Below are 22,302 nucleotides of genomic sequence, written 5' to 3'. Positions count from 1 at the left end.
GCCAGCAGCCAGGGGAAGGAAAGCCCTGCTAGGCCCTGATCGCCGGCCAGGCCTAGGGACCCTACCCAAGGGGTCTCAGATTGCGAGAGGGAGCAGGCCAGGCTGAGGGACACCCCCCTCCCGTGCATGAATTTCGTGCACCAGGCCTCTAGTGTCTTTATAAAGAGGTAATGATCAATAGTGTTCAATGTTACTGAGTGGTCAACAAATACTGAAGAGTGTCAGGTATTTAATATAGCACAGTCTAGGTCTAGAACAGTGGTCAGCAAACTCATTAGTCAACAGAGCCAAATATCAACAGTACAACGATTGAAATTTCTTTTGAGAGCCAAATTTTTTAAACTTAAACTATATAGGTAGGTACATTGTTATTAACTTAATTAGGGTACTCCTAAGGCTTAGGAAGAGCCACACTCAAGGGGCCAAAGAGCCGCATGTGGCTCGCGAGCTGCAGTTTGCCAACCACGGGTCTAGAAGTTTCCAGCAATATGGCTGGATCACTTAGTGACTGCTATTTTAGTTCTCAATGTGAGTGACGGAAAGTGAGAAGGTGACCATAACACCAGACTCCAGAGGAGGGAACAGAGCTCTGGTGAAGGAAATACCAAATCCCGAAGTTCCTCAAGTCATAAAGTACCTCACATGTTAGAAAGCGGAAGGATGAGCCAATGCTCTGCAATAATTGAAGTCTCATAGTGCACCCTAAAAGGTGAGTGCTTTTAGTGTTCTTAGTCTATTTATTTGACCTACAATGGACTGTGGTCAACAGTGAAACATGCTCAACTAACTTGGGAATCACTGAAAGCATCTGTCTATGTCATTTAGCTAACAGGCCCCAGTGAGGAATGCATATGTACGAGGACTAAGATTTTGTTTTCTCCAGAAACCGCCATGTGTAGGGTAGAGAAGACACTCACCGAAAGCCTCATCCAGGGCCGGGGCACACATACCCCTGTTGGACCTCGCCTGTGCAGAATCAGACACTAAAGAGTGTTCAAAAAATGCTAACAGAGGCAACAAAGATCTCCTCTTACAACCATCATTTTCTATAAAGTTTGGATTACAAACTCTTCAAGAGTGGCTATGGACATAGACAAGATCTCTTTGCTGACCGCAAGGTGACGCCTCCTCATACTCTTCTCAGTTTCATTCCCGCTGGCTTCCTGAGTTCGGGGGTGGACCTAACAGCACCTAGCAAGTTGCTTCTTCCCGCTCTACCAACTGCAGCAGCAGAAGGAGCAGAGGGGCAGGCCAGCATGCGCTTGCCACCACTCGTGGCTCTCTTTTTTCTTTCCTCCCATGGACTGCTGAGCTCAAGCTGTGCTTTTTCAGATTTTGGTCACAGACAGTATTACCACTTGTCATCAGAGCGCTATCACATGTAACAGTCATTTGTTTATTCTCCTCCCAGCTGACCCCCTCCTCCTCCTTTGACTGTATTTCCTCCCGTTGAGTATCAAAGTTCCTCAGTGTACATCAGGGACAGGCTTATTTGCCAAGATCCACGGATAAAACATCTTGGAAGGAAGCCAGGAAAGTGGTGTAGCCACTGAATTTCTACTTCTTTTTATAACTACTTTTAGTCATTATCACTGGATTAAACACACACACGCATACATGCACAAAACTGATTAGTTCTGGTTGTTATTCATTATTCTCCCATGTCTTGTTTCTAAAAAATCTGCATTACAAACAACCCTCCAGGATCTTATTCCAATCAACCTATCTCAAGTCTCACAATTAATATTCCTAATACAACCACTGTGCCATTCGACTTTGTGTGTGTGTGTTTTTTTAAAGCAACAAAAACCAATGTTGATGTATCACAAATCGCCATGAAAAGGAGGCCAAAGAGGTTAACCAGAGAGTGAACTTGACATTGCAAAGCAAGAACCTCCCCTGTGTTTCCCTGTTCACTAAAGCTAGTGGTTTTGGTTAACACAGGAAATGCAGTAAACACGCAGTCAATTGTACACACAAAGCAGGCATCAGCAATTTGCCTGGTGGGTCGGATAGCATGTGGCTGATAGGTCTCGGGAGATGAGGAACAAACAGCCATGATGGATTAAGTGATTGCTATTGGCCGTGCGCTTGCCCCGAATATTTCACCATGGACAGTAATCAATTACTAGAGACCAGTAATGATACCAATCAAACACACTTAGCACTTCTGCACTATCAACCGGGGGGCTGCCAACCTGCCAGTGTGAAAGGCTTACGGCTGTGTGAGAAGTGATTCCGGAGGCAGGCATGGTGAAACCTTTAGATCTCGGAAAGCAGGCTTCTCTCCGAGTTAAAAAGATAGATGGTTAAATTAGCCACTCACCTGCCCGACATTAAGGTTTCTTTTTAAGTAAGCCACAATCTCCCCTCACTCCCCCCACCCCCCAAAGGGATGACTGTTTATAAATATTTTGGCATCATTTGAGGTATCCTGGTCAGCAGTTTCATGGAAGCAAACAGAAGCCGCGGTAAAGGCAAAACACCAGCCAGCCTATTGCTTCTGAATACTGCCAGTCACCACTGAGTCCACTGCTGCCACGTCACGCCCGCCTTTCTGTTGTGCGGTGGGCAGGCCACGCATCATCGTGTGTCCAGAATGCCCCCCGTCTACAATCCTGTTCTTTACGGTGTCACGAGAAGCTGAAAAAGAAAGCAGGTTCTCTGTGTTCGTAGCATGTCAAAATAGAAGCCGCTTCCATTCCTTCTGAGGTTTGGCATGCTTTTTCTCCTTCAAGGTCACCTTCTTTTACAATGTGAGGATTCTCAGAAGAAACATGGAGTTGTAAGTGTGGGGAGTCTTTTCCAAACCTCATTTGGGGCCCCCTGCTCTGTTGCCTGTTTGTTCAGTGCCAGTCTTCATGAAATAGTGGGCTGTCCCACAGTTACATATCACCTTCACTTACCACAATCTATTATAGATTAATACTAGCTTAATTCCAGTAAAATATATAAACTGCTCCAATATAGGTCCATTCCCTTCCACCTCCTTTGTACTCTGATTGTCATATGTTACATGTTTTGCATGTGTTCAAAAACCTCAATAGTATAGTGTTACAATTATTGCTTTATACAATTTTACGTCTCTTAAAGATGCTATAAAAATAAGAAAAACATATTTATGGAGTAATTTATATTAACCCACACATTTACCATTTTCTGTGTTCTTCATTTCTTTTTTGTGGATTTGAGCTATTTGAAGTCATTTTTTAAAAAAACATTATTTATTGATTTTAGAGAGAGGGGAAAGGAGAGAGCGGGAAAAACATCAATTTGTTATTCCACTTGTTTATGCATTCTATTCATTAGTTGATTCATGTATGTGCCCTGACCAGCGATCGAACCTGCAACCTTGGTGTATTGTAACGATGCCCTAACCAACGGAGGTACCTGGCCAGGACTGGAGTCATATTCTTTTAGCTTGAAGTATTTCCTGTAAGGAAGGTATGCTAGTAAAAGATTTTTCTCATTTTCTTTTTTAAAATCAGTGATGTCTTCATTTTGCCTTCATTTTTTTTGGAGGATAATTTTATGGGCTGCTTAACTCTTAGCTGACATCCTTTCCTTTTTCTTTTAGTAACTTGAATATGTCATCCCACTGCTTTCTTGCTCCCATTTCTTTTTTTTTCCAAATGAGAAGTCAGCCATTCATCATGCTAATGCTCCCTGTATGTGCTTTCAAGGTTTTCTTTTTGTCTTTGTCTTTCAACAATCTGACTATCATGTGTCTAGATATTTATTCTACTTGGGGTTCGTTGTGTTTCTTGTATGTGTATATTAAGGCTTTTCATCAAATTTGGGGAGTGTTTATTTTTTTCTTCAAATATTTTTCTGCCTCTTTCTCTCCTCTCATTCTGGGATTTTCATTGTATGAATGTTGGGATGCTTGATATTGCACCACAGATCTCTGAGGCTCGGTTCATTTTTCTTCTATCTTTTGTGTTTTTTTTTTGTTCTTCAAATTGTGTAATTTCTATTGACCTATCAAGTTCACTGATTCATTCTTCTATCATCTTGAATCTAGTATTGGATCCCTCAAGTGAATTTGTATTTCAATTACTGTACTTTCCAACTCCCAAATTCCTGTTTGGTTCTATTTATTTTTGCATTGCTTAAATTTTCTTTCTTTTTTTAAAAAAATATTTATTGTTGAAAGTATTACATATGTCCCTTTTTTTGCCCCCTGCCCCAGGCCTTCACCACACTATTGTCTGGTTTTAAAAAATATTTCTATCTTGCCCTTGCCGGTGTGGCTCAGTTGGTTGGAGTGTCGTCCGTGCACCAAAAGGTTGCCGGTTTAATTCCTGATCAGGGCCCATACCTAGGTTTCAGGTATGGGGATGCATACTGGAGGCAACCAATTGATGTTTCCCTTCCCTTCGCTTCCCTTCCCTTCCCTTCCCTCTCTCTCCTCCCCCCCCCCCCCCCCCCCCCCCCCTTCCAGTCTCTAAAATCAATTAAACATATCCTCAAGTGAGGATTATAAAATAATAATTACTATCTTTTACTGAGATTCTCTATTTGTTTAATCATTATTGCTGTACTTTCCTTTAACACTTTAAACATGGTTTATTTCAGTTCTTGTCCATAGCTGATTTGCCTTCTCTCTACCTTCCATTCTTTTTACATTTGTTTAATACATAATATTGAACATATTTATAGAAGCTGTTTTGAAGTCTTTGCCTGCAAATCCAATATTTGGGGAAACTCCGTTTCTATTGACTGCTTTTATTCCTTGAGTATCGATCACATTCCTCCTTCTTTTTAATGTCCCATAACATTTTGTTGAAAATGAATGTTAAAGAAGGATATATTATAGCAATTCTGGATTCTTATACTTTCCCCTGAGGGTTGTTGTTGTTTCTGTTTCTTTATAATTGCTTAATAATTTGCCTGAATTAATTCTCTAAAATCTGACTCTGCCACAGTTTGAGGGATGTCTCATACTGCTTTGTAAAAAATATTTTTTTATTGATTTCAGAGAGGAAGGGAGAGGGAGAGAGAGATAGAAACATCAATGATGAGAGAGAATCATTGATCGGCTGCCTCCTGCATGCCCCACACTGGGGATTGAGCCTGCAACCGGGCATGTGCCCCAACCAGGAATCGAACCAGGACCTTCTGGTTCATAGGTTGACACTTAACCACTGAGTCACACCAGTTGGGCTCATACTGCTTTTATGATGCCTTCTCTCTGATTTTTTTAAAAAAATTCTTGTTCATATTTTTAATCTTGGCTTCCTAGTTGTCATCCTTGTGTGTGCATAGCTTAATGGTTGGCCAGTGGCTTGACAGAGACTGTGATCAAGATCAAACACCTCAAGCCAGTACAATTTTCATTCTCTGCCAATGAATTTGTTTACGGGCAGAGGAGTACATGCAAAGGTCATGCCATGTTCACATGGGTCTCAGCTTTTGCTCTCCACTGGGCTCTTTTCACATCTCGCCTATGCATGGGCTCAGCCTCAGGGCTCGTCAAGAGTGTGTGGATGGCTTGGGCTCTCTGCTGTGTGCTGCATATGTGTGCAGCCTTATCTAGCAATATGGTTACCTAACCATGCTTGCAACTGTAGGATATAACATAGCCAATAGCCCTCTCCAATCCCCTGCTACCAAGATTATTATGTCCACTTTCATTTTGTCCAGTTTTATGTTTGCCTTTTTAAAGAGAGGACTTGTTGACCTCCTTAGTTGGCCATAGTCAGAAGTCCTGCTCCGGGATTTATTTTTAAATGCTGTGGGTACTACATAGAAACTTGGCACTCCAGGTTGTTTCTATTCCATCCAATAGATTTTTTTAAATTATAAGTTTATTTCAGAGAGGAAGGGAGAGAGAGAGAGAGAGAGAGAGAGAGACATCAATAATGAGAGAGAATCATTGATTAGCTCCCTCCATGCCTCACACTGGGGATCAAGCCCACAACCCGGGCATGTGCCCTGACCAGGAATTGGATCATGACCTCCTGGTTCACAGGTCAACGCTCAACCACTGAGCCACTCCGGCCGGGCTCCATTAGGATTTTTATAGTGTCATGATCTTTGTAGGTCTGATAAAAAGTTTATCTTTTCAAGTGAATATAGCCCAACTAGAAACTGTGGAATAAAACTACAATTGATAAATTAAAAACTTAAATTTAACCATATCAGTTCTGAATATACAGCATAAACTTAGTAAATGACCCTTAATTTGTAGATGTAGATTACCACATATATTTTGAGGAGAAATGTGTTTATTTCCCCCAATTTTTATGATATTTCTGCCCATTACATTTCACCAAGCATCTATACCAATTGCCATATGAAGGATACAATTAAGAGTCATTTAAAAAATATATATCCTCTAAATATATCCAATTATAGCTACATTTTACTTTCTAGCATGATTTTCCTCTTGGAAGTCACAGTGGGTTTTCCAGTTAATCTCAAGCAAGCATCTGATTGAGATGTTGTTAATGTTAAACAGCAATACCATTTGATTAATATATTAAAACTGTCATGGTCATCTTCACTTACCTCAATAAAGACTGTTCATTACTTTCAATGGCTCTTTATTGCTATATGTCTGAAATTATGAGATAAAAAGAGCAAGCAAAGCAGTAGGAGATCCATTACCTCTATTCCCCTCTCTCTGAATAAAAAAACAACACAGCACTTCCAGTGGCATGATTCAACCGGGAATGAAAAGAGCTATGCCAACATCAACTAAAACTCACCACAGCTGGTCAAGTTAAAAATCATGGCCAACCGCTTAAAGGAGCATAAACCTATCTACCTGGGATCGTATAACACATTGGTAAAAAAACAAAACAAACAAACACAGAAAAGTAGAGCAGAATGCATGTCCTGTAATCACCATATCCCAGTCTCCCTCTGTTTACATAAATACCAAACTATAGGGCCAGTTACCCAAACCTTTATCCCAGCTCTACTTCTGCTTCAGAGTTTTCTTCCTAAAAAAGAAGAATGGTGGTATGGAGGAGGGCAAGGATTGGTTCAATGATCCAGCTTTGTTAAAAGTGCCCTCAGAGGAAAAAGAGCAAAGAATTAAGAAAAGATTTGGCCTTATTTTCCCTCAAGTGCAATGCATGCATGGTCACAAAACCACATCTCAAATAAACTAACAAAACACAGATTGATCTGCTGTTTCGGCCAAGAATGGAATAGATGTGTGTTAAATATACAAGCTACTGCTCCAACTGCAATGGCAGTGTTTAGCCACCATTAGTTCTCAGCATGTTAAAACATTCTCAGAGCTTCTTCTCTATAATGGAATCACTTTGAAGGCTCCAAATTGCCTTCTGATGGGGGGATGTTACCCTATATGTCCTGATAACTGTTATGATACTAATTTAAGAAAGGTAGGGAGCAGGGATTCTAATTCCAGTGAAAGGAAAGCCAAGGGCTTAAAAGATGCCCCCAAAAGGTCTCAGATTTCCTAAGTAACAAAGGGACATGTTAAAGTCTCTGAAGTTGATAACAGAGTTGTGTCTAAAAAATTGAGCCGACCCTCTCCTGGATCACTTTTTATAAGAAATGGGTCCAAATTGCAGGTGACAAAAAGTCAGAGGAATAATCTCACTTGCCTATGCATCTGTATACAGGCACACCTTGATACATCAAAGGTTTTATATTAACTAACCCAACATTGCCTCTCAATTAATCCAGATGATTCTATGAAAACCATACTTAGTTTTTCCTCATGTACTTATTTGGAACATGAACTTTATATTTGCTTCACAAAACTTAACCAGCATTTAATCATATCCTTGGTCTAACATACTATCAATCTATGTAGAGAGCCTTTAAAAAAACACACCACAACCAAATTCATACCTGGACTACCATGCCTTTTCACAGCAACATGGAAAGATAAGAATCATTCCGGTGAACACTTGTTTTTTTCTCTACCTCAAATCCCTTCTGCTTAACTTATACAGTTAACCCTTAAACAACATGGGCTTGAACTGCTCTTTTGCATGGGTCCACATATACACAGATTTTTCCAATAAATATGAACAGTATTGTAAATGTATTTTCTCTTCCTTGTGATTTTCTTAATTACATTTTCTTTTCTCTAGCTTACTTCACTGTATTACTTCACTGTAAGAATACAGTATATAATACATATAACATACAATCTATGTGTTAACTGTTTATGTTATCGGTAAGTCCTCCCATCAACAATAGGCTATCAGTAGTTAAGATTTTGCGAAGTAAAAAGTTATATGCAGATTTTCAACTGTAAAGAGGTGGGGGTGAGGGGTCTTGGCACCCCTAACCCTGACGTTGTTCAAGGGTCAATTGTATACATTTGGAATAGGTTTAAAATTATTCCAACTGAGGCTTGAAGTGGGAAAACTTATACAGAAGTAGAAGCAGAACACACAAATCATGATTTTTAATAAGTCACAATGGGAAGGAATAATCCTGTCAACTTCCTATCAAATTTTCATGGTACATTCGTGACCACTCGGAGGACAATAATGACTTCAAATTCCACCAGACAATAGGTTCTAAATACTAGACCTAAAATCCAAAGGCCCAGGGTTTGGTGTCATTATCACTGATTACTCATTAAGCAGCAACCCTGCTACCCCTAAAGTGGAGTCAGAAGTCACAACACAGAAAACCAAAATACCCACACGAACACAGCGGCACACATCCCTTGATTTGTTTGTTATATATACCCAAGCCAGTTGGCAGAAAAGAAACCTGTGTGCGTAGCATCCCTTGTTCTGAAAAACTCCCAGGGTCCTCCTTTACCAGCATCACTGGTCCCTTGAGTGAGTGCTTGGCAGAGCCCGTTGGAGCTCCCACCATGGTGGCAGAACGGCAATGCAAGGACAAAGCACCTGGCTCAATGTGGGACTAAAGATACTGGTATCCAAGGGCCTGAACCTTTAATAATACCACTGGACTGGGTTGATGCTGCAGTGGACCCATTTTTCCTCAAAACCTCTCTCTGGTAGCCCTGGACGGTTGCTCAGTGGTTAGAGCATCAGCCTGCAGCCCCAAGAGTCTCGGGTTTGATTTCCAGTCAAGGGCATGTACCTCGGTTGCAGGTTCAATCCCCGGCCCCAGTCAGGGTGCATGTGGGGGCAACCAGTCATGGTATCTTTCTCACATCGATGTATGTTTCTCTCTGTTGCTCTATCTCTGTCTCCCTATCTCTCTCTCTCTCTCTCTCCCCCTCCTTCATCTCTTTCACTCTCTCTAAAAATCAATGGAAAAAATATCCTTGGATGAGAATAAAAAAATAAAATCTCTCTCTGGCAATTCCTATGAAAATGTAGGATTCTGGAGTTGGAAGGAACTTTGCATGGGAGTCCACAGGAGTGAAGGCATTTCCAGAACTTGCCCTCCTGCCCCAGGCCTGCTCTGTGTTTACCCTGCAACACTAGGCTGGGGTGCATTTGGAAATGACACTACACTGCTTCTTGGGGAACATGAGTTAGGTCTGGGCCACCTAGGGGAAAATTCTAGAAGGGGTTTTTAGACACAATTCCAGATATGATGGGAGAAAAGTACCCAGTGAAAGAGAGATATAGGACACACCTTGGGTATAAGGAGAAAAAATGCTAAATGGTGTGAGGGATAGGTGGTAAGTTGGGGGCAGTGCAGGAAAGAGAAGCAGAAGCAATTCTGGGATGGCAGGGACCGGGGACTGATGCCTGTAAGGTCAACGTGATTCCTATCCATTAGGAAGAGGCCCTATGTCACTAGCTTTGTGAACATTTTTTTTCTGTCACTCCTCATTTTCAAGTGGAGATAATAACATTTTTCCAGTGACATGTGTCAAAGGGCACAAGATCCTAATGTGTGTCCCTGAAGGATTCTTGAAAGAGCAGATCCAAGTCCCAGTGTGGCCACACACCAGCTCTGTGTCCTAGGAAACACCTTGAAGCACCTCTCAGCTCAGTTTCCATGTCGACAACAAGGGCTTGGCTCCTAGAATTACATCTGTCCCAGCCAAAAGATTTCCGGGTGTGAAGGACTGTACAGTCCCCTCAAGGAAAGTTTTTTGTATAAATTACAAATGGCTTTGAGAGCCTTGTTAACCCAGCCTTTCTCCCCCAGCTGCTCTCCTTCTCAGCTCAGGCAAGAGAATCACTTAAAATGCATTGCGAGCTACAGGTAATGCGCAGGCAGAGGGGAAGCGGGAGGTGGAAAATGGGCTCTTCAGAGCAAAGCCCCACCAAGACATTAATGCTTCACACAGGACAGAAGGCGGCTCAGCGTGTTTATTTCAGAAGGCTCTCTGAACGTCCTACCTGGCCACTGAAATTCACAAGGCATTTGTTGTCGCCTTTCATTTCTTATTAACAATGGCACCCAAGCACTGACAGTTCTCTCCAAATACTGGGTGGGGGGCGGGGTGGGGGGAGGCTACTCAACAGCACAGGCCCCCTAAGGGCTCGCACCACCTCCCCATCCAGGTCCCCCTCCACATCGCCGCCCAGTATTTTTAGTAGAAACTGTCACATCCAGAACACGGAACTCCCAAATCCACACAGGCAGGCACACTGTCCACGCTAGAGGCATCCTATCTCATTTCTTTGAAGCTCATTAGAAACCGTAACCCTTTGAGCGTTTACTTTACCAAACTGCTCTCCATAATCACTCGACTCATAAAACCAATGAGAGAGGAACAGACCTGGGGCGGAGGGAAGAGTGGGGAGAGAAAGAAAGAAAACGGGCTGAATGAGGCTCAGTGACACGACTCTGAGCGTGTGACAGGAGCCACCCACCGCAGACAAAGAGCACCAAGTGGCTGGGAGACAATGCAGGCGGAGGACGCAGCAGCGGGAGGCCCGGCGGCCCCTCCCCAAACCCGCAGGCACGTCTCCCCAGCTGACCAGTGGCTCCCAGCAGCTGCCGCTGAGGAGAGACCGTCATTTCCTGGCTAAAAGGATTTATGCCATTTTAATTAGGTTTGTTTTTAAAGATAAGAAAGAACACCTCTTCATTGCCATCTTCCCCAGGTACAGCTATATTTTAAACTATCAACAGAACAAACCATGATTTTGGTTTCTTCTGTAAGAGTTTTGAATTTCTTGTGAAATCAAATAAAATAAGAGGAAAAAAGGAAGTTCAGCAAAGTAGTTCAAATCTGAGCTTGTTCGGAAAAAACAAACAAAAAGATTGGAAGGAAGCGCCATGGGGTTGGGAGACAGGGACTTTTAACCTGACGGTATTAGCTTGAGTGAAAAGCCTATGCAAAGTGGTGGAATTTTTAACATTTCACCTTTCCACTCGCCCCCAAAAGATCAAGCTCAGTTTAATTCACACATGCCTCTTAGACATCCTTGACAGAAAAAGATTGGAGATTTCACAAGTAATGTGTAAAATCTTTCCTAACCTAGAGAACATTGGGGAAAAGGATCAACTCAGCACAGAGACCTAAAACTGAAACATGGAAAAGAAAAAACAAACAGGGCCACCAGGACGCTGGAGATGTGATCACCACCAGACCAAGTCTTCTCAGAACTGCTGCCCGTGTATAAACAAAGCACTTACTTCATAAGACCCCAGGTCCCAGGTGGTGGCAGGGATAGGGTTTGCTCTTTTCAATAAGGACAGATCGGAAAAAAATGTCTCAATACCATCGGACAACAAGTGAAACATCTTTTCTGAAAAAATACAGACCTAGCTGGGAAAATGGATTTCCTCCTGCCCTCCATTCTCCCAAAAGATTAGAAAGAGAACAGAAAAACGTATGTCCTGGAGATGAATTTTGGGAATGAGCACCATCACATTCATGGGAGATAGACCACTATTTCAATGGCCATTGACAAAAAAGATTTTAATGTGAACCCGTGAGTGAAATTCTGCAGTAAAATGCATGTGATGTTTAGTTGTTTTGTACACTGCAAGAGGGAATGCAAGTCTTGTCACTCACCTGCGGAAACCTTTCTCTCTCAAACCATCTCCCACAACAGTGTTCAAGGGGATTATGCTGTGACATAATTCATCCTCAAGACATCTTGTGGGACACACAGGTCAATGTTAAAGCGACCGGTGGGTAAACACTCATTATTCAGTCTCTTGACCTTGAATTTCAGTGGTCATTTGCTTACAGCCTATCATTTACGATCATGTGCTATGTGAGGCTTTTCAAATTTCAGTGGACTTCACAGAATAAGTTGACTCTCATCAGAACGAATGAGGTGACAAAAAAACAACAACAACACTCTTCTGTCTCTTCCCTAATTCTAAGGGGACCACATGGAGAAGGTGAGCGGAAGGAGGAGGGACCCGCAGCCCTCACCCCTCCTGGTTGGTATTACAGTGACAAGAAGTAAATGAGGGGACATTTCAAGACCCCGGAGCAAAAGGGAGGAACATGTGGTTGGCCTGTCTTCTCATTCAACTGAAGTAGTTCTGTTAAACTCTAAGGGCGAACAATTTCAGGGCCAACTTTGTACCCAACCATAGCTAGGGGTGGATTGAAATTGACATTCTATAGGGTGTCCCCCCAAAATGTATACACACACTTTGAATAATTATAAAGGCAGTGTTTATGAAAATACATTTCATTTTCAAAATTGAGCTATCAGCTGTTAAATGTGTATACATTTTTTGGGACACCCTGTATATTCTTCTATCAAATGAAAACAATAAAACAGGTAGCAACAATAGCAGCAAAACTTACATAGAGCTTACCCTGTGCCAGGCACTATTGCCCGTGCTTGCATATATGAATTCACTTAATCCTCCCCCAAACCCTTTAAAGTTGGTGCTATACGTAAGTGCATATACACTTGGTTATACCCAAGAAACAAAAAGCTTCATAATGTTGGTGGTAAAATAGGACAGAGGTGGGTAATAATTTTGAAAAGGAATCTCTGAAGCCTACACATCCTGGGATGTGTCCCTGCATGTTGCTGGGGCAAATGATATATGAAGAATCTCTTGCCTGCATTTTGTTTAAATAGCTTTGTTTATAAATTGTCACCAAAGAGAATATTAATCTCTGTGGAGAGAAAAGTAAGATTTAAAAGATTTTAGGGGGGAAAGGGTATGTGCTAAATGGTGACATGACCTACTATGATGATAGTAGCTAAAAATCTATCATCAACTTGAGGGAAATTGTCTACACTCATTAAAAGAGCAAAAAATTCTAAAGAAACTTGGAACAGGGCTGGCCCTTCTTAGAAATCATAATCATCACAGCTTTCACTTCCTGGGATTCTTCTTAGTGCCATTTCCTAGGAGCTAAAATAATAATAAGGACATGGAAAATGGGGCAAAGGCGGGGGGTGGGTGGGTGGATAGAAAACGTCTCTGTGTTTCATTACATTTGGGGGCAGGGTGGGAAAAGCCTCAGAGCGCTAGAAAAAAAGAGGGGGAAATCACAATTGAAAAGGAGTTCCTGTGTCTGCTGCTTCTGCCTTCTCAGCCATTTCAAGTCCGCTGTTTGGAACAGAAGGAGAATCAAGGTAGGCTCTGCAGCCATCGGCCCAGGACAGCCTCGGAGACCAGGCTGGTCACACGTCCATCAGTGCTGACTGAGCAAGTCGGGAAAGGATGAGTCTCTCCAGCCTCCAGTTCTCAACCCCGTGCCTTTCCACCCCTTCCTGCAGAAGCCACCGGCTGCCCCCACCACGCCTGCTTCCTGCTCTTTGACGCAGCCTCTGGGACACCTGCCTTCGGAGGGACATGGCCCTTTAGGTGGCATTACTCCTGTAGCTCAGTCACTTACTGGGCCCCACTGTCCAAGAGAATTTTTTATCCACAAGAAACGGCACTGCTGGGTGCTAAGTGAGTCTGCACTGCTGAAAAAGGAGAGTCCCGATGCCTAGGACTAATGTTTGTGATATTTACCTAGGCTGGTCCCAGAGTTAGAGGAGTTTTTAAATGTTTCCCCGTGGTGTTTACGGGTGGCTGACCTTTCAGAATCCTATCACATGGTGAGGACCAAACATTTTCTAACCAAACAATTTTTTTTTTTCAAAACAGGTTTATTAGGAACACAGTTGGCTGCTGATCATTCCCTCATGACACTGGTCCCTGAAGGAATCATGGAGGGAAAGTATGGGCAGATAAGAGATGAAAAGGCAAATGACAAGTCTAATTCTTTTTCTTCCTCACAAGTGAAAAGCCTGCCTTTATATTGATTTTCAGATACTGAATATACGTAGTTCATCTGCCAGATAATCTCAAAGTGTCTTACTCTAATAAACAAATAAAATTTATGAGAATGGGAAAAAGAGATGAATCTCTATCTGTTAACAACCTTTACACACACACCTGATAATTAATTGCAATAGAACAGATATTCTACTGGCCTCCTCCTCTTCACAGGGATATAAACCCACCTGTACATTTTTTCACCATGGCAAACATGCTTGCCAATTGACCTGATAGGAAAGAGACGGTGCAATTGTTCATACATTATAATTTGCATATTTGGCTTGACCTTGAGTTATTTGAATATTAAAAAGGGTCATCTTTCTTTAAAATGCTAATACCTTTCAAACTAGGACTGGATGGGACAGTTATTCCTGTGAGTTTGAGTTCTTACTATAATCCCATGTCAGGGACCCCAAAATACAGGGTGGGGCAAGAGGAGGTTTACAGTTGTTCATATGGGAAATAACACAATAATTAATACATAGTAATACAAGAGCGCACTGTGTTCCACGTACTCACAACTGCAGGCTCCTTTTGCCCCATCCTGTGGAGTGTGCACTGACACCCTGTCCACACAGAGGCATCTATGCTCAAGTCTGACACAGCTGCTGTGGAGACAAAACATCACTCTGTGCCTGTTGTTAGTGTGCAACATGCATTTGGGTTCCTCAGATTTGGGGGTCACTAACTGGGAACTGCCAGGAAGACACACAGAGGCGTCCAAACCAGAAACCAACCCCGGTCAGGCTCCCACAGGCCTCATCTGTGGCAAGAGGTGTCTTACCCTTTTCTTAGAACAAACAGCCCTCCCCTCAGCACTCCCATCACCTGTTTCCCCGATCCTGACCCACCTCCCTAGACCTCGCCCAGTTCAGTGTAGAATGAGTTCTCCCAGCCTTTTCCTAGTCTCTTAATTCTGGTGAGCAAGAGATCTTTTCCTATAAAATGTTTTGTCTTCAATTAACCAAGGTAAACAATGATTAAGAATCTTTACATTAGACACTTATCCTACTCGCCTGTAACATGTAATAATAATAGTAATAATAATAATAATAGATTTTAAACATCATTTCATTAAGAAGTTCTCCTTTGTGGAGTCAAAGAAGTTATTCTCAGAAATTTATGCACAAAAGCTAGTCATTTATTTCATTCAACAAATATGTATTAAGTACCCGGGGAGGTAGCTAGAATCACAGGAATTTTATCAGTTTAGCCTAAACTCATTTGAGATAGAATGTCTCTTAGCATACTACCATAATTTATACACCCCAAGGCTGGGCTTACCATATGTTGAGCAAATGGCTAGATGGTATAGGAAATTAATGAACTTTTGCTTATCTAGAGAAATTGTTTTCAACTAAGATGGTGGGGAAATAAGCAATGCTTTTATTTAAGGGTTCTTCCATACTCTAAAAACTTTGTTTCCCAGTGCAAAAGGTAACCTGACCCTCGCATGTATGAAAATGGCACAGTATATACTAAATGAGACGAAGGAGCAAAGGGAGAAACTCCGTTCTTTATTCTCCACCATGCTCTACTTTTAAAAAATCATTAATGCTAGCTACAAATATGAAATCCCTGTTTAGATACTGGTTCTGGACCTTTCTAAAAGAGGCCCATTTCACCTGATTCTAAATGGCATATCTGGCATTCAGCAGAAGGAATAAATTTAAATCAGATGTGTTTGACTGGGGTGATTAGACATTTGTACCCCTAATGTGTGTTTGAGTGTGGTGTGAGTGCACACACACAGGTGCACTGTACGGCACAAATGTTTTTTCAATGTTAGCATTCATTCAAAGTGAACATGTAAATATATACTTTTTGCTAATATAGTCATATTTGCTCTTTAATTCATTCTCTTTGTAGGAGAAAGATCAGTCTGAACTATTTAAAAATTAGAATTAAGAATTTTTATTTAGGTATGGCATTTGTTTTCCAGCACATCACTAACTAGAACTAAATCAATAAAATATGTGTTGCCAAGCATAAGCCTTTAAGATATCTATTTGAATGCATTTTGTTGAATATATTCACATAACTACAACAGCTTCATGAGATCTGCTCATGTAAGGAAAAATTCTTTAGATTCAGCTGAAAGAAAATTGTCAAAATATTTTGAAAGAGGGGTGCACTTGATAAAAATATGAAGCTATTTCTAATTTGAAATAATGATCATATTAAACAATAGATAAGAAATATAGCCTTAAACACTTTAATTTGTTTACAAAACAGAGAAAGGGTATTCATTAGTTTTATTCCAAGTAGGTTGTTTGTTTATATAAGTCTAACCTCTGTCTATTTGTAGATTGGCAAGTTTCTGTATATGTGGAGAATATGTTTTAATTAGCATATTAATTGCTTTTCCAAAATGCTATAAACCATTTATTTTCTTATTCAATCCCACCTTAAACATTCCACCTCTAGGGGAAAAAAAAGGGAAAAGGGAGAAAAATCATTTTTCATGGAGAATTATAATGGAAATTTGTCCCTGCCTAAATTATCAAAAGTTCTGAATTAGTACGTCTAAATTAATTTTCACATATATTAGGGAAGTAATATAAATCTTTTTTAAAAGCCTACAGATGTTTTAACCACTTACCTATTACTTAATACATCTTCAATCAAACACATTTTCTTTAAAGGAAAGGGCCTTAAACAGAAAGTTTTGAAAAACAGGGAATTCTTGGAGGGGGTCAATGGGAAAAAAACAAAGGGGATCTATAATACTTTCAACAATATAAAGATGAATTTTTAAAAAACGAAAGACAGGAAATTCTTACTTTGGAGCTAATTCAATGAGAAAAAGGAGATAAAAGAACGAGTGCGGCCCTGACCGGTTTGGCTCAGTGGATAGAGTGACGGCCTGCGGACTCAAGGGTCCCAGGTTCGATTCTGGTCAAGGGCATGTACCTTGGTTGCAGGCACATCCCCAGTAGGGGGTGTGCAGGAGGAAGCTGATTGATGTTTCTAACTCTCTGTCCCTCTCCCTTCCTCTCTGTAAAAAAATCAATAATATATATATATTTTTTAAAAAGAATGAGTGTGGTTTAGTTTAAAAAACAAGTTTTGTATCTGGAATCTAAGCTTTAGTTCCCATGATATATGATAATCTATTATATTGTATTTGCAAGAAGACATAAATTGTGACTGTTATAGACTATGGTGACAAACATACCTAGAAGGTCAATGTGACTTAATATCTCTGTTGTCTTGGCTCATATATATCTATATATATATATCTACAGCCATCTAGTCAACCAGTGTTTTCTTCATGTTGCCTGCAGCTCTGTTTCCTTCCACCTGCTTTACTCACATCCAAAGCCAGAACTTACAACCTCACACCTGTATTTCCAAAGTTACCACCAATGGAGCTTCCTGCCTTCATTTTCTCATACACTTTGGCACCAAATAAATGTTCTAAATTCCATCTTGGCACTTGTTTAACGGTTTTCCAAGAGACCTCTTTGTCTAACAAATAAAATCCGTACCTTTTTCACCAGTGAGTCAAGTTCTCCCGGATCTGGCTCTAACCTGCCTTTTGAGCTCTACATTCTACTCCATTCCATCCTCAGTGTCCAGTTATACAGACACCCAATGAAACAGCTGCCCTGGCACCATCCCATAGGGGGCACTGAAACATCACTAATAAATTAGAAACACAGTGCCAGTTAACTCAGGTTTCTACCCTCAGACTCCTCACTTACTAGTGAAATGTAAGCCAGACCCCCTCCCATCCATGCAAACTATGCCCTGGGCAGAGACCATGTGACTGTATCCATGTAAATTACCTCTATCCATGGTGAGTATGACTGCATCCAATTATGTGCGATTAACCAAAAAACGCATATGCATATATACATAGCCCATGGACACATACAATAGTGAAGTGAAGGCATGGGGTGCGGTGGGAGGCAGGTGGAGGGGAGCAAACGGGAGAAATGGGAGGCATCTGTAATACTTTCAACAATAAAAATAAATAAAAAATAAATAAAATGAAAGACAACGATAAATATGCTAAGATGTTATGTTACATTCAAAGCACGCAATGGACACCTGATTTTGAACATAGAAAAACATGAAGAAAGGTATACTGATTTTACTAACAAACAATCATTCTTCCCCTACTCTCCCACTAGAAACATGCAACAAATATTCAGAGCCAAATGCTTAGTTTGCCAGGGGCACCCACATATTTCAATCCATCTTCACCCTTGCCCCCTGGTCCACCTACAGTCCCATGAACACACCTCTTCCTTGTGCATGTCATTCCTTCCTCTGGAATACCTTCCTTACTTTTCTTCTCAGCCACCCACAATTCCAACTGTCCTTTAAGACTACTTTTTTTTTTTTCCTGTGACATCTTCCTTAATCTTCACTAGTGATAAGTAATCTCTCTGTCCTCTGAAATCCTGTATTATCTCTGACACAATGCCTTACCGTCTTTTGTGCCATTTTTCTTTCTTTCAGAAAAAATTTATACCTATCTCATGCCAAGCTCTGTTCTTAGAGCCTTATATGCATTTTCCACTTATTTTTCAAAATAACCTTAGATATTATCTTCATTTCCATTTTACAGATGAATAACCTCGGGTTTATTGAAATCAGATAACTTGCTCACAGCTATACATCTCGGAAGAGCATGGTTTAAACCCAGATGTACCTAATTCCAGAGCCTGAGCTCTCGCCACAGCGTCACAGGGCTTCAGTCCTACTTCCCCACCTCCAGGTCAAGTCATTTGAGGGCAAGCAACCTATTTGTGGTACCTATGTGCCTCTCCTCAGTCTCCAAAAGAGATCCTTTCTTCACCATCACAGACATTAAATGTATGTTAACAATGATGCTGGGCCACTTGCCTCCTCGGATAGGGATGTCGTACAGACCCCACCACACCTTCAACGGTTCTAAAAACACTTGAGGATGTGATGAGGCTTCTCCTTCATCTGTATGGGCAAAGCCGGTCCCTGCAGGAGCAGCACTGCAGAAGCTACACAATTTGGAACCACCTTCCCATGATCTTCTGCTAAATTAGTGTTATAAATTTTAGTTATAGCTTTTAAATATTTCCTGGTCAACCTCGTTCTCAATTCTCCTAAAGGGCTCACCATCGAACACTGTTCCAACTTGCCAACACCGTGGAACAGTAAAGTAATGCCATATGCTCATTTGTCAAGCAGCTTGACAGACATATCCAACCAAACAACCAGAGAGTGGAGTAATTGAAATGACAAGGCCCTATAAAGGATTAAAATATATGCATGTTCAAAAGTCTAATGCAGACATAATTTGAAATGAGATGACTCATCAAAGCAGGAGGGGAATACAAAGACTTATCTACCTGTCTATCATTATAAAAACTAAGAACAGCTTAAATATCCAACAATAAGGAACCGCTTAAGTGAATAATGATGTTTACAAACAATGGAATACTACACAGCCACCAGAAATTATTCAATCATTCAGTAAATATTTACTGAGTGCCTTATTTGTATGAAACAAATAAAGAAATGATACCTGCCCTCATCGTGCTTAGAGAGTAGACAGGGGTGGGGAAACTTTTTTCTCCCAAGGGCCATTTGGATATTTATAACATCATTCACGGGCCATACAAAATTATCAACTTAAAAGTTAGCCTGCTATATTTGGTCAAACATTTAAGTAACTCACCCCTGTGCCTTAGCGGGGCCAGACCAAATGATTTCAAGGGCCTTATATGGCCCATAGGCCGGGCATTCCCCTCCCCTGATATAGAAGAATATGTAATGACAAGAAATTCTGTATTGTTGAGTGGCACGGTGGGTTACAATAGGGTACAATGTGTATGAATTAACTTTTTATTGCTGCTGTTTTTAAAATAACTTGAAGATGTATTTATTCTATGTTCATAGCCTGCCCCGAAGAAATACACATATTAGTAAGTAGTTCTGGCATATTTAATTTTATAGAAAAAAGTAAAGCTGCACATTCTAAAATAAAATTCTGAGTAAAAAGTAAGCAAGTACAAATCAAATGAAGATTAATTTGGAATTCCAACTAAAACTAATTTTCAGACAGCTTTTTGAAATATTTTTATATACTCATTATAAACATATTGTTTTAAAGTATGAATTCAAAGACTTCCACTGAGCAATTATAATGCAAGTTTATTGTCCATTGACGAATTTAAAACAAAACAGAAAAATAAAGGAATAAAAGTCAACTACAAAAAGCAAGAAGAAATGAAATTTAAAATCTCGTATGAAATGGCAATAAAAAGGACATCTACCATTCTGGGTTGCCCTGTTTTGCATAAGTCTTGAAGATATATTTAACTTGCAAGAAGATAAGTTCTATAATAATTTCTTAAGCTAAACAAAAATAACCAGTAAGATTTATAATATTCAAACCCATTTATTCTTTCAAATTCTTAATTCTTAGCAATAGAGAAAAACTTCTTAAGTTGATAAAGAGCATCTTTAAAAAAAACCCTATGTATTTAATGTTGAAAGACTAAAATGCTTCCCCCCCCGCCAAGATCAGGAATAAGGCAAGGATGTATGCTCTCATCAATGTTATTCAACAAAGTATTAGAAGTACTAGCCAAGGAAGTAAAGCAGGAAAAAGAAATTAAAGATGAGAATGGATCTATTCCTATTTGCAGATGACATGATTATCTATATAGAATATCCCAAGAAATCTACAGCAACAAAAAAAAAATCCTCCTAGAACTAGTGAGTTCCAGCAAAGTAGCAAGACACAAGATTAACACACAAAAATATAATTATACTAGAGGCCCGATGCACAAAAATTCGTGCAAGAGTAGGCCTTCCTTCCCACAGCTGCTGGCACCGGCTTCCCTCCAGCACCCGGGACCCGGGCTTCCCTCTGGCTGCCAGCAGGCACCGGGGACCTGGGCGGCTTCGCTCCGGCCCCATCTTCGTCTGGAAGGTAGTCAAGTCTAATTAGCATATTACCCTTTTATTATTATAGATTTCTATATACGAGCAATAAATGTGGGCACCAAAATTAAAAACATAATCCCATTTATAGTCACTAAGAAAATGAAATAGGTGTAAATCTAACAAAACAAATACAACGCTTATTGCTGAAAATTACAAACCATAATGAATGAAATCAATGAAGTTTTAAATGGACAGGCATAAGTGGACAGGCATACTGAATTCATGGATGGGAACACTCAACAAAGCAAACATATTAATTTCCTCGAACTGATATACAAGTTTAATGCAATTATTATCAAAATCTAAGCAATGTTTTGTATATAAAGACAAGAATATTCTACAATTAAATGAGAATGCAAAGAAACTAGAATAACTGAAACAACTTTGAAAAAGAAGAATAGAGTGGGAGGAATCAGTGATCAAGACTGTAGTACTAGTAACGAGATAGACATTAGCTCATTGGAACAGAATAGAGGACTGAGAAATAGATCCACACAACATAATATATTCATATGATTTTTTACAAAGGTGCAAAAGGAATTGTGTGGAGGAAAAATAACTTTTTCAACAAAAGGACTGAAGCATAACCATTTATAAAAGAACCTTGACCTAAACCTCACACCTTATACAAAACTTAACTCAAAATGGTCTGACTTGCCGAAACCGGTTTGGCTCAGTGGATAGAGCGTCGGCCTGCGGACTCAAGGGTCCCAGGTTCGATTCCGGTCAGGGGTATGTACCTTGGTTGCGGGCACATCCCCAGTAGGGGGTGTGCAGGAGGCAGCTGATCGATGTTTCTCTCTCATCGATGTTTCTAACTCTCTATCCCTCTCCCTTCCTCTCTGTAAAAAATCAATAAAATATATTTTTTTAAAAAAATGGTCTGACTTAACTGTAAAATATGAAACTATTAAAAAAAATCTTAGAAAAAAAATAGGAGAAAATCTTTGGGATCTAGGCAAAGAGTTCGTAAAGTTTATACTAAAAGCACTATGAGTAAAGGAAAAACGGATAAATTTGACTTCATCCAAACTAAAATTTTTTGTCCTTTGAAAGCCTTTCTTAAGAGGATGAAAAAATAAATTTCAGATTAGGAGAAAATATTTGCAAACCACCCACCTGACCAAAGACTTATATCCAGAATATATAAAGAATTTACAAAACACAGCTAGATATGGGGAAACTGGGTCATTCATACATTGCTGGTGGGAAGGCAAAATAATATAG

At 40.3% G+C, this 22,302-nt stretch overlaps 1 protein-coding gene and 1 long non-coding RNA gene across 2 annotated transcripts in view; both read right to left on the bottom strand.

The window, feature by feature from the left end:
• MAML3 (mastermind-like transcriptional coactivator 3) overlaps window positions 1-22,302 on the bottom strand; it is a 382,444-nt gene that overhangs the window by 238,380 nt on the left and 121,762 nt on the right. The window lies entirely within an intron of this gene.
• LOC106728072 lies at window positions 14,802-17,346 on the bottom strand. Its single transcript, XR_001364317.1, has 3 exons — window positions 17,312-17,346; window positions 16,736-16,786; window positions 14,802-15,071 (listed from the first exon to the last, which is right to left on the bottom strand). It is a non-coding gene; the product is annotated as an uncharacterized LOC106728072 (long non-coding RNA).

This window comes from Myotis brandtii, unplaced genomic scaffold, assembly GCF_000412655.1.
Source record: "Myotis brandtii unplaced genomic scaffold, ASM41265v1 scaffold53, whole genome shotgun sequence".
In the NCBI taxonomy this organism is placed as follows: Eukaryota; Metazoa; Chordata; class Mammalia; order Chiroptera; family Vespertilionidae; genus Myotis; species Myotis brandtii.
Note: the sequence above shows the minus strand (reverse complement) of the source record. Positions and strands in the feature narration are given on the sequence as shown.